The 14304-nt window shown below is 32.4% G+C and overlaps 1 non-coding gene across 1 annotated transcript; it reads right to left on the reverse strand.

Moving 5' to 3' along the window:
- Positions 1-12745: 12745 nt before the first annotated feature.
- On the reverse strand, positions 12746-12850 carry LOC143678388 (U6 spliceosomal RNA). The gene has a single exon (XR_013173200.1). It is a non-coding gene; the product is annotated as a U6 spliceosomal RNA (small nuclear RNA).
- Between the last annotated feature and the right edge of the window lie 1454 nt (positions 12851-14304).

The following is a 14304-nucleotide window of genomic DNA, read 5'->3' on the forward strand; positions in this document are numbered from 1 at the left end:
CATCGTGCTGTGCCTGAGACAGTTTGGTATACACCTGTTGACCTAGCTTAATTTCAAGACTCTCTTGAAAGTGTCTTGAGTCGGAATATATAATCCACCCATCCATAATGAAATTACAAACAAATTTTACAATTGCATTTTACCTGAGAGTGTATTTTGTGCATCTCATTCTCAACCCAAAGTAAATTGTTTGGTTGTCCCTGTGTATTCCCTTCTCCTTTCTCTTTCTGTGCCTTTGTTTATACAGTTTTCTTATATTCTCTAAAATGATCTTCATTCCAGTTGTTTTTCCCTCACCTTCAGTACTCATTTCAGATATCACCTTTCACAAAAACTTTCCTGATTCCTAATGTTGAGGCCATCTCTTCCTTCTCTAGCTCTCATAGAATCTTACCTAGTTCCGTTTAATGGGACAATATTCTGTCTTGATTTGTGGCTATTTGGTAAACATCTGTCTTCATTGCTTGACTCCACATTCCTTGAAGGCAGAGCACATGCCATTTTATGGCATCATTAATAGTACCTAACATGTAGGTGGTGGTAATAGTATTGATTGAACTCATAAATAAAAATTTTAAATCACATTTCTGAAATGATGATATTAATTAGTATACAGGAACAGTGAAAAAGAAAAATTAACACTATGGAATATCGTGTTGCTTAGATCTGTCTCCTGTATTAGTGGAGATTTGACCTTATAGTTCATATGGTATAATTAAGTAATTTAAGATTTAGAATTCACATCCTTTAAAACTTTAAAGTCTGTGAAAAATATCTCAAAGCTATTATTTAGAGATCTGATTTTGAGATAGTTAACCTTTTCCACTTGCTGATCCTGATTAACTTATATTTAGGTAAATAATTTTTAAACTCCATCCCTGGATGATTACTTAAACTCAACAGCTTTCAAGAAATGATTTATAGCAATATTTGAAGTCCTATGTCAGTATTAGATATTATTTGATGTTTCTTTAGTCTACATGTATTTTTAAAACCATTTTACAAGGAACATATTGCAGTAATATTTATGAATTTAACAAAAAAAAGGTAAAGTCTTTTCTCTAAGGAAAGGATAGCAAATTCATGTTTGAGAAAAATTGCTTTTATTCCATTTTAGCCATAACTTACCATCAGAGGATTAATGTAGGTCATATATTTGGAAATGAATGGGAAGAATGTCAATGACCTAAAAAGTTACTGAAAATGAATACGAATTCTTAAAAATTAATAATTATATCCAAGAAGTATGATAGAATCATGATGGTTTTTTTTTTAGATATTTCTAAGGGTTTATGCACCTTGTGTCTGATGCTCCTTTAATCTACCTTATCAGCAGACAAGTAAAACATACAGAATAAAAATAAATAATGGGGGAACAAATGTTAAAATATATTTTGTAGATTGAAATGCTAGTGATCAATGAAAGGGAGGGGTAAGGGGTATGGTATGTATGAATTTTTTTCTGTTGTCTTCTATTTATTTTTCTGAATTGATACAAATGTTCTAAGAAATAACCATGATGATGAATATGTAACTGTGATAATATTGTGAATTACTGATTATATATGTAGAACAGAAAGATCATATGTTAAGGATGTTTGTGTTTATTATATATATTTTTTAAATTAAGAAATTAAAAAAAGAAAGAAAACTTTAAAAAATGCTATGGGCTAGCTATGCTTTAAGTAAATAAGGAAAACATTCTAATGAATTGTTGTCTTTAATCAGTACAAAAATAGTTCATTAAAAATTATTATATTAACTGTTACTCTTCGAGCTCATTGCCTTTTTCCTCCCTAATAGGATGTTGTCAGGCAATACTGTGGCATTTCAGTAAACCTCAGTTTACCTAGGGGTGGAGATACATCTCTATAGCTACAACTCTAACAACTAAGAGAGAAGGAGACTACTCTCATTTAATTGAGGGCTACATTTTGGCCAATTTGGGGGAAACAGATTATTGAAAATTAAACAAGTTATGGAAATGGAAAGCAATTTCTGCCATTTAAAAGTAATTAATATCCTCTTAACTGTTTTGAACATATTGAATATCAGAAATAATGAAAAGTTAAAACTTGTTCTTAAACATTGGATATCACCCATTCCAAGCGACATTTTTGCCACTGTAAAAGCATTATTTTTAACAAACATATTGGCATAGGGTAGCATTGCCTATAATATTTCCTTCCATTGTTTCTCTATTGTGTAAAAAATGGCCATATTTCTGGATTTGACATTGTATCAGGGTTCTCCAGAGAAAGAGAACTGACAGTATAGAGTGTGTGTGTGTGTGTGTGTCAGGGGTGGATGGGAAGGTATATTTGACTATTATAAGATTTAATATAGGAATTGGCTCACATGATTGTGAAGATTGGTAAGTTTGAATTCTGTAGGGCAGGCCATAAATTGGAAAGTCTGATGAAGGTGAAGTTGAATTCCACAAGAGAAGCTGGCTGGCTGAAATCGAGATAGAAATTCTCCTTTCTGACTTCTGAAATCCTCGGTTCTAACTCTGAGACCTCCAATTGATTGGATGAGGTTTGTTGAGTGAAAATGTAAGCAGTCATGGATGAAATCAATGGGCTATACATGCAAATCCATCTGTGAAATACTCTCACAGTAACAAATCAGTCCAGAGCTTCCTTAATCAAACAGCTGGACACCATAATGTAGACAATTTGACGCACAAATTTAACAATCACAATATTCAAAATCATTTGCAGTCTTTTATCTAGCTTTAATTCTCAGTACTTCTCCAAATAGTCTTAGGAAAAGAATCAAAACTAAGCAAAGCCAAACAAAAATGTCCTTGCTGTTTCTCTAGTTTGAGAAACAGAAAGCACGTTTTAATATTAAAGCTTTGGACAGGTTCTTTAGTAAAGAACGCTGTCAGGCTAATTTAACTGCTTTTTGCTAACATATATTCTGATAATTTAGAGGAATATTTTCAACTTTCTTTTTAATTACTTCCTCTAACTCACACTTTGTTCCAGGCAAATTGGCTAGCTATTTGTTTGAACTCTCTTCCACTTGTAGGTTCCCTTCACAGGAACTTGTCTTCCTTTTCTGCTCCTGATCTACGACTATACTTCTTTCAGAGTCCTGCATACCTGACATTTCCTTCTTGAGGATATTGCTGATAGATGTAGACTAATGTGAATTGCTGTAGCAATTATGAAGTCTATACTTTGTTACACTTGGTGTGTGCTACTTTGCATTTGTTATTGGTCTTTCAGTTCATTCGTTCTTTCAATAAATATTTGAGTGGCAACTTTTTGTTAAAACCTGGAGATGAAAAGATAATTAGGAGGTTTAGTTTATTCGTTTGTCTTTTAACCTCCCCTGCCCCAAGAGCAGGGACCTTGTCCAGTATCTTCATATGCTATTCACAGGTTACAACATTTCTTGTGAAAGTTGTCACTTGAAATAGTCATTGATAATGAAACACTGATGTCTAGGATGTTTTTAAATAGCCATCCTTGAAAATAGTCAATTTATGTTCCAAACGCAAATAGAGGTATTGGATTTTATAATATGGCATTTTAAATATTACTAGCAATATAAAATGCTTTCTGAGCTAACTGAAAGAAACCCCTTTATCTCACTTTGGAATATGCTTTCTTAGAGTATTCCTGCCCACACCAGCCTAATAAATTCTGACTTTTAAACCCAGCCTTCTTCAAGGCTTCTTTTCTAAAAACTGCTCAAAGTTGAGTCCCTACTACGGGCCTTGGATAGTCGCAGTAAGTCTAAATCTTAAAGTGAATGAATAATAGGAAGAGTGAGAAATTAGAACTTTGAAATTTTAATTTGTTGTTGTGGCTGTTGTTATTTTTCTACATCCAAAAGTTTTCTCACACTCTAAAGTCAGAGGAAAATTATATATATATATTCAGGAATATTATATTTTGTATTTAACTACTCAAATCCTTAAAACTAAAGTTATTACATAATAGCAGTCCCTTGGCACCAGCTAATGAGCAAGTAGCTGTTAAAAAGATGCATTGTGATAAGATGCATAATTAAATTCAGAATGAATCTCTGTTTTGGAAAAAGATGCAGTCTATTCAAATGTTTCAGCTGTTCCAAAGCTACATGGCATAAGGAACAGTAGATAAAAGGAAGTGCAAATCTCTGGCGCTGGGCCTGACAGTGTCCTTTGCCAACAAAATTGGACCTCCTGATCTCTTTAAGACTAGCTTTTCTGTATCCTAAATTCTTCACCAGACACAGACACAGAGTGAATATTAATGCAACTTTAGTTGAAACTAAAATGTGATCAAGTTTTCACATAGAAACCCAATTTTTTTCAGGAAACCCTTTAACAGCAACACTGAATAAAATAGAACTGAGGATTTTAAGAGTTAATTTGAAGATCAGCATTAAAAAAAATTTCTATTTATTTTACCTTTCTGATGGAAGAAGTTATTTTCTTAATTCTTTCTAAATCACATTCCTTACATACTTACTCTTCTTATATCATGAAATATCAATTCTGCATGTCTAGTAGGATTAAAGAAATAAAAGCTGTAGATTTTGGAGAAAGTATTACATTTAACCAATATTGCTTTGTTTTTAAAACTGTTAAAGAAAATTACTAATGGGCATGTGGTTGGAAGATGCTGTTTATTCTTTCAGATATAGTAATATATATTTTGTTGTATGGTCTTTATAAAGATTCTTAAAAATCTTTTTTTTATTAGTATCTTCCTGTTCCACTTGAATAGTTTTATGCGTTCTTCATATAGACTACTGATCTTTCCATACTAAGCTGTAGTACTCTTTCACTCAGTATTTCTTCTAGCTTTTCTGGAAAGCCTCTCTTCATATCTCCTTCAGCTCAGCTTCTGCTTTTTTCTTTTTCTGTTTAAAACTGTTTAGCTATTTGAAATCCAGATCATTATTTATGGTGTCTTAATTGATGACTCTATGTTGATTTAATTCAACACTGTATTTGTTATTTATATTGTATAATTTGCTTGACTATATCCAAATTAGCACTCCATTTTATACCATCTTGTACTAAGCTATAATTATTTTTGGTATATGCATATCTTTTCTTATAAATAAGATTATCAATAATTAGAAGTTCTGAATTAAATTTGACAGCTTATGCACATAGATTATTTTTGCTCTTTATGTTAAAATTTCACTTGACATATTCTGGGAAATTTGTCTTATACCAAAATGTTTCCTTAAGCCTAAATTCTGGGCTTTGGACAGCTTTCTGAAGTTTAATAATTCTGAAGGATATAATTATAGACATTCTACTTAGTATTTATGTATGATCTGCCATGTAGAAAAATGATTCCCAGAGTGAGGTCTGGGACATCATTATAAAGCAGGCAAAACTGCTTTATAATTTTTTCAGAAATGAAGATTTGTCACTCTCCTACCAGACACATCTTGTATGAAATTTCTGTGTATCTGGCCTCAGGATATGCATTTTAAGCTTTGCCAGTCAGATGTATCTTGTACTTACTAAAGAATGGAGAACTATTGAACCAAGAACTTGATGAACTGAATTTCTTAAAATCTCATTGGGGCATTGGAACAAATTGAAGATGAAGCATGTAAACATTTTGCTATTTTTCAGTGTATGATATAAGACAGTGATATTAATAGGTTTTATTTGTAAATTGCTTTACAGTTATTAAAGCTTTATATATATGTATATATATGTATTTTTTTCCATTTACTCTTTTAGCCCTGATAAATCATATAATTTCATGTGAAGCAGAGTCTAAATGCTAATGAAAGAGTAATTCCCAGATAATTAGGATATTCAAATGTATGAAAATTTGCATCTAACATTTAAGAACAAACAAATCAAAATTTCAGGTAACATTCCATAATGTAACTTGAAGGTAAATACCAAATAAGTGTGAAATGTTTATGTGAAATATATAAATATTTTCTAAGTGTGGATTTTTTGTTAGGTTCATATAAGGTGTTTTAGCAAAACAAAACTTCAGTGGATCGAACAATATCAAGTGTGTAAAAGCTTATCAAAAGGGAATAGTTGTGAGGTTAGTTTTCAAGGGAGAACATTTTAACGTCATTTTATGAGGATAAGGTACACAATGTTTTTCTTTTCCTAATAAGGGAACTTCTGGTTTAATTCAAGAAGAGTGAGTAGTCAGAAAAGATTAGATGCTAAGCTGATATATATCCTTAACTTGTAAGGAAATGTTTTTAAAAGGACAATGTACAAGATGATATTTTTATTTGTTTTTTAACCCTACATCCAGATATCTAGAAAGGCAGAGGTCTGAAAATTTCAAACAGTCCTACCTTAATAAAGATTTAATAGGATAATCATTATACTGAACTCAAGTGGCTCCCTAACATAGATGTTTAGGACAAGATTTCTGTCAATAGAGACATACTCAAGACACATTTTCTAATGGAAATAAAAACCTAAGCAGTACTTGACACTGTATCTCTTCTAAAAAGTGTTTCAAATTTGTTTCTCCCTGGCTCTACAAGAGAACATTTTTCTACATGGTCCTGTGGGAAAAACATTGCCTTAATGTTTATAAATTTTATTTTTCCCTTTGGGTAATGAATATGGTCTGAAAATAAGAAAAGATTTGATATCCCAGAGGCTCATGTGATCTTGGTTTACCTAGGGTCTTTCTTATCATTTAACACATAGCTTTCTATCTATATTCACAGCTAAACCAGATAATTCAATGTGCAATAAAGATTCCTATTTACCATGATCAAGGCATGGTCTATAAAATATAGCTATCCATTCACTACATTCGCTGCCCTATATGCAGTGGCTGCCAAGACCTTCAGCATGTTAAAGATATTGTGTATTATCTCTTAAATTTTTCATGCAAATTGTATTTTCTCCCATTGTCTTCTGGGTATCTTCTATGTTGTCAATTAAAATCATTAAAACAGTCCATGATGAATGTTTTTATATCCATCTATTCTTTGCTGGAATGGAGAAGTATCTTTTTCATAGGCTTGGGCATAAAGACTCCTTCTAACAACTACCCATAATTTCTGAAACTTACTGTTCAAGGTTAGTACCTGTAGGCAAAAGTTGCTTGGCTGTGTCATAGTTTTTGCCCTGTAATTAATGCTAACTTTGAGAACATGTGTTTCTAAGACATTATCTATTTTCAATGATTAAAGAAAATAATATTTGTGAAATCAGAATTTTGATGTACTGGTCATATTTTTAATAAACATTAAACAGACATAAATTAGCATAGTAATATTCATCCTTTTATTACCTCTAATTATTTCACCTACATCTCCATTGTATCAACTATGAATCCTTGATAATTTTATTTCTATGATGGTTGAAGAATGTGATTTGGCATCATATACATTCACTATTTCCCAATGAGATGTCAAAGTACTGACCCAGGAATAGAAAAGTCCGAATGTTAAATCAGATACAGACTTGATCATAACAGGTAGGGCTTACTGTTGCCTAGTGTGAAACAGAAAAACATATCTTTCCTTAAAAAAAAAGCAAACTCTTTTTCATCTATTTCCTTAAAAGTCTTAGTCATTTAAGTTTGTTGGAAAGACCTAACTGCATTGTGGTTTGAAGGACTTCAAGAACTGTTAATCTAAAAATATGTCATCCAGGTCTGTGCAGTGCAGCTGTTCCAAGTCACATGGAGTGATAGTGGAAGTAATTAATGATATGTAAGTAAAGTAGTTTGTGCATTTGGAGGATCAGTATGGAAATAGGAGTTTGGAGAAGTGGGAGAAAATTTTAAACATGTAAAAGCATGAAGGGCTTTCTCTGAGATATAGGAGAACTTGGAAATATAAAATAAACCATTCATCCAGAGGTGGAGTAAGGAGACTAGGAGAGGATTTAGGAGAGCAGCTGAAATAAACTTTCCCTGTCAATTCTGTACTAAGGAAATGTTCCCTTCAGACATCAAAGAACTTAAGGTATCTGACTTTATATCTTTAGGCTTAATGCTTTAGAAAGATTTACCAAGCTATCAGTGATTGATTGAGGGCAGGATATCCTGAGCTCAATAGATGTAGTAACAGGGACAAAGGATTGTGCTGTTTATGGCTGAAAGATATAAACTTGCTTTTCTTTCTTTCTCTGGGTAGGAATAACCTATTTTTTGCACTGTAAATACTTTGTATTTCAGACAGGAGAAAAGAACATTTGTTGCTCTGCTACCATAAAGAGTTCTCATGGGAAAAGAAAAACATTGGCCTAGTGATTGAGAGCAGCCAGATAAAATGATTACAATCTATTGTATCATTCACTGAGTCCACCCAGCTATGTAAAGGAACAGGATATCACATAGGTATACAGTGGAGTTAGGATTCAATATAAGAAGCATATGTTTCTTGATTATTTCAAGTAAATAAGCAGTGGAGGTTTGTGTGTGTTTATTTTACAATGTGCTTCTAAATATATACACAGATGACTGGAAGAGAAATTGAACCTGATTTAAGATATATTAAGTTAAAGTGTCATTAGAATTTTTGCTTATTCTGAATTTATGTGTGCAAATTTTAGGAATTGTGTTGCATATATTTTGCTGGTCTTTGTATCTTAGTACCCCAAAGAAAAGTTTTCTTGGTGAACAATGGTTTTCTTAATATTTTTTTTCTGACTGTAGCAAGAGTTTTAGTTTTTTTCTGTCAGGTGAAAAAAGTAAAGACTGTTTTCCTTTCAGTTTACAAAGTTATAAATGCAGACATCCATGTCATTTAGAATAAGTAAACCAGGAGTTAATTGGTGTTGCGTTAATCTTTTTGTTGCTGTTGAATTAAATAAATCTATGTTGAAATAACTCTGTTTAGTGATAAGGGTTACAATTTGGGGGCATTTGATATGTTTTCTAAAGACACATTTTTGTTTCTTAGAAAAGTTAATAGGTTTTCCTATATTCTCAAATAGATAAATTGATGGACAACTTAGTGTTCTTTAGGCATAGCCTAAATGAGTAGAAAGTTATTTTTGTGAACTTTTTTTTTTTTTTGGTCGCGAGAAATTAAGATTCAGTTTATTTCAGGAGAGTATAGGTTCATTGTTAAGATACATATGCATGAGGAATTCAGAAAATTTGGGAACAAAACTTATCAGACCTGAGCTGCATGTAGATCTTCAAACAAGTGACATTTTAATAATTAGCTCATAGCTACACTTATCCATACTCCTGTCTTTACCATCTGGCTTCTTCATCTTCTTTTTTAGTATCTGTATCCTTTCTTATTTCTTTTGCCAATTCACAGTTTTTATGGCCTGAAACTTCAGTTTACCATGCCCTTTACAACCTGCCCCTCATCCTGTATTCACTTTGTTATGATTGTTCTACTTCTCTATCAACATCCTTATTTTCATCTTTTATTTTTTGTCCAAAACTTGAGAATCTGATTGACAACCCCCCCTTCCCCATATCAGGCACCACAGATGATTGTGCAGTCTGAGGATAAGCTGCTCTTGGATCAGATGTATGTCCTCAGTCCATTGTGTGGCAGGAACTGCGTTATGTGGGTCTAAACTTGGTTAACACTTCAGCAGTGGGGGAGCTAGAGCTTTTTCCTATAGGAGGAATTATAGGGTTGGCAGGAACAGTAATTTGTTCACTTGGGATATAAAGTTATGACATTTCTAACACAAACACAAAGGAACTATGTTCCAATATTATATATCTTTTTTAATGTGCAGTTCCTTATTTAGGCCATCACCCATTAATTGAGAGGAGGATGTATATGTTCGTGTGTGTGTGTGTGTATGCACATGCACATATACATGGTTATGTATTAGACAGCATATCTTTTTCCAGTCTAAGAATAAGGAGACTTATGTTTGTGGTTTATCATGGTAGATTATCAGTGATGCTGACTGCTAATATTTTCCCTCACAGTTAGGTCATTTTACATCATAGCCCCTAACACCTCAGAGCATGTTGTCATCCCATCTATAGCTCAAGAGTCTTGCCTGCTGGTAGGCATGCAGTTCTTAACAGCATCACACCCTTTGGCAGGTTGTACTTTGGAATACATCAGTAATGACCTTGGTAAATACCCCTGTCCAATGGGAATTATCGTATATTTGGATGTAACAGTGCAGTTAACAGTATTCTTATTTCCTCATCATAGATTTTCCATCTTTAGGTGTTCTTGCTATTCAATGTAGCACAAAGCTTTTTTGTAATAAATGGATGACAGTTCTTGATTGAGCTTTACTTGTTTGTTTCTCACAGAATGAAAGTAAGTCCTGCATTCAGTATGCACCCTGCTTTCAGATTTAATGCTAAAGTATTAATATAAACATCATTAATCTTATAATCAAGGATTATAGCTATTACTAGCAATTATTTGTCACTTTCTCATCTTTGATTTATAAATTATACATTAACATAGTATTATGTTACCCTTCAAACAAATTTTAAGTGATGAATCACATAATTACACAATACTACCTAATTTTAATCTGAATTTATAATATGGATTAGTCCTTTTTTCATTCTCATACCTCTCAAGCAAATTTCAAATCTCAGCCAAGAATTATCTACCAATAGTGCTTTGATCAGTATGTACTTATGGCATTACCTATTATACTTTTCTTTAGCTTACAGGCTACCCCAGTCTAAACTGTGTATTTGGGTTTTCTCCATTTAAATTCTTTTATCCTTCTCTGTTAGTCTTAACTTTGTTAGTTCTATTCTGAAAATGGACCCCATTCATTTCTTGAAAGCTGCCCCAGACTGATACTGAAATGAAAGAGAATGTAAGTATGGTGATTTGATGTAGGCTGTTGAATGGTTCATGACTTACCTATTAAGTTATTATGCATTTTATTATTGGTGAAAAATATTTGTCATGTTTCCTAACAAAAAACATATTACTGTATTTTTCTGAGGATTAAGAGTAATCGTCCTTGTATGGTATAATGGATAAGAGCACAGGCTTTATAATCTGACAGACCTGGGGAAACAAGGACTGATAAGATGTTTCTTTTGTTCTCAAGGAGCTCACAGTTTTTTTTTTAAAAATGAAATGTAAAGAAGTAATCATTACCATAGATATGTGTAATTGTGAATGTGTTGTATTATAAAACTTTAGAAGTAGTAGAAAGGAAATCATGTGACAGGAAATAGAGCAGCCTTTATTTAAAAACAGATGGCAAGGTGGAGTTAAGAAAATGAATAAGACTTTGTCCGAGGAATGGGAAAAATATTTATTGGGTAATAGATGTAGAAAATGATCAGATTTCCTGTGAAGTGGATGTACACATGTGCTGTAGAAGCTCACAAACAGTTATGTGTTTCAGCTTGGGAAGAGAGGAATTACTAAAAAGCTTCCAGAAGATGTAATTATAAAACCAATTTAGTGAGGTACAATTTATAAATACTGAAATTGACACATTAGCTCCACGTTGTTGATAACTTTTGAAAGCATATGCAGCTGTACAACCCCCACTCCAATTAAGAACAGAGTAGTTCCATATTCAAGAATATTCACTTGTGTTCATTTACAGTCATTCCTTGTAGACCCCTCCTTATCAGCCTGCCTAAAAGGAGTCATTTTTTTCTCATCCCAAAGCACCCCTTCTGTGACTCCTTATTCAGCTCCCAGACACAGTGAGACAACTCTTCTCAGCTCTGCTTCCTCAGCAGTCTGTTTACATTATTCATTCAACGTTTATTTTTTGTTGGTTGGTTTATATTGCAAAATTTCTAAAATTTACAAACGCATTGTACTGGCAAAGCAATAATCTTTCTCCTCCGTCTGTCCATCCTCTGAACTTCTAATCTACTGTCTCTAGAAATTTGCTATTTCTAGATATTTCACAGAAATATACATTATCTGTCCATATTTGCCTTGCTTATTTCACTCATTGCAATAAAGCAAATCCAAGGTTTCTGTAGATTTTTAAGGGATTCAAGGCTATCAGCTTTGCATTTATCCAAGTAGATACCCTATTTTGCTGCTTTAGGAAATTCAGCAAAGTTATTATATTTTCAATATATAACCTTCTAGGAGCAGTGTATTGTTTTGCTTTTGAAGATAGGCACAGATTTTATCACAGTATATCTCAGAGGACATAGTATAGGCTTTTTTTTTTTTCAGTATTTTCGGTACAAAAAAATGAAGGTAACTCCTTAGCAGTACTTATAATTCATTAAAATCATCCGCAATTCTGAATGACTGTATTCCATAGTCAAATAATGTCTATGATTTATTATTTGACTATGGAAGAAAAAGTCAGGAAAGACAAAAACATATCCCCACCCTTCTTATCATTTCTATTATAGTCCCTCACAAGATTTTGATCTCCCTAAAGAAGAGTAGACTGATTTATTTATTTGTCCTTGGCATTTAGCACAGTACCCATGAGATGATAAATTTTCAGCAAACATTGTGAATAACAATTCAATGTTATCCATTGTTGAATAAATAAATGAAATTGAAACAAACAGTTCTAATTCAAGTTAACCAGTTTCTAGATAAAATTTTGGGAGATTTGATTTTGAGTTTTGGGAAGATATGAGCTAAACTAAATCAATGTCAGTTTTCAAATTTCATTTGAAAATGCTAATTACATCATTGGTTCATGCTCAACTCAGGAAACTGCCTATTTTACTAAACAATGGTTATCTTTCTAGGAAGGAGATTACTGTTTCTTTTACAGTGAGAAGCACCCACTGAGCTGTATAATTTTTCCTCTGATGAACAGTGTTCTAGCAAATGCCTTTGTATGTACATCTATGTATGTATCTATTCTTTTTTAAAAAAAAATATGGAACGCTTCACAAATTTGCATGTTATCCTTGTGCAGGGGCCCTGCTAATCTTCTCTGTATTGTTCCAATTTTAGTATATGTGCTGCCGAAGAGAACACATGTATCTATTCTTGTATCCAAAAGATACATTCCTAGAATTAGAATTCCTGGGAAGAAGAATATCACAGATTATTGTTTTTGATACGCATGTGGCCTGTAAGGTCACTCTACTCTTTGCTTTCCCGGCCAGCCTGCTAAGGGCAAAAGAACCTTGGGAAAGGTAAACTTACTGTCTCTAGGTTCCTATCCAAGAGGTGGTGCCCATCACTTCTGTTCTGTACTTCTGTTAAGTGTTCTGGTAAAAACTCGTTCACATGGTTATTATCTTTTTAATGAGGAAGAACCTGCAGTCTGATAGGTTCAGTTGATGAGTAAGGGCTAGTAAAATTTATTTTTTTATCTAAACAAATTCAAATTTAAAATTTTACTTTTCTTCAACATACGACTTTTCTTCTTCAAGTTGCTAAATTGTTTATCTTCAGGCTTGTGGAAGTCTACATAAAAGAATGCTATTGCTTTAGACTCCTATATTTGTATTCACTAATGGGTGTCCCTCTCTGTCATGAACCACTTTTAATCCAAGTCATAACATTTGGCAAAAATAATCACATGATTTAAAATAGAATTAAAGCAGGTCAAAATGGTCAGGTAAAAATAGAAATAGATGATTAAAAATATATCCTGTCAAATGTTATGATACAGAAAAATGAAACATTCATACCATACCTCAGAGTGCCCAGGGTTCCCTTTAGATTTTGCTGGTTCTGCATGTAGTTGCTTACTTTAGAACCTATAAGAATATTTAGATGAATTAAAGTAAAATTAATGAGCTACTCATCTGTATCTAACTCATCTAGCTAGATTTCTCTTTTAGGTATTAAACTGTAGGGTTGCTTTTACGAATTATTTTCTATTTGAGTAGTTAAATGGAAAATAATAAGTTTACATAGTCAGTTAAAATAAGTAGAAACATTTCTAAATTAGTTTTCAAATTAGTTGTATTTATTCTAATTGGTGTATATTTTGTCTCTAGATATGTACTTGTCTAAAATACATCCTACATAGAAAAGCTCAAAATTAGATTTTTGGGTGTAGATAATTAAGCAATTATGTAGGGAAATAGTTGGTAATCAAATTATACTGCAGTGTAAGTGGTAATTTGTTTTCCAAAAAATGTCGGGTGGATTTTTGCATCATATTACCCACAAATTTCTTAACATACATATAAATTTCTGACTAAAGAATATCGTGTAAAAATATCATTCAGGCAATCAGATCCCCTTGAACACTATAAAGAGTGTCATTATTTCTACCCTGATGAGTTTTGAGACTATCAGACTGCCCAAAAGCATAATAATAATTCACACTCAGTTATCTCAGTAGGATAAAGGCTTAATAACTATTAACTATTAACTATACATATTTTATATATATATATAATAAAGATAACTATGATTTGATACCTTTTGAATTTTTGTTACCTTTGGGGAAAAATATGAATATCTTATATA

Source organism: Tamandua tetradactyla, chromosome 3, assembly GCF_023851605.1.
Source record: "Tamandua tetradactyla isolate mTamTet1 chromosome 3, mTamTet1.pri, whole genome shotgun sequence".
NCBI classification, from domain to species: domain Eukaryota; kingdom Metazoa; phylum Chordata; class Mammalia; order Pilosa; family Myrmecophagidae; genus Tamandua; species Tamandua tetradactyla.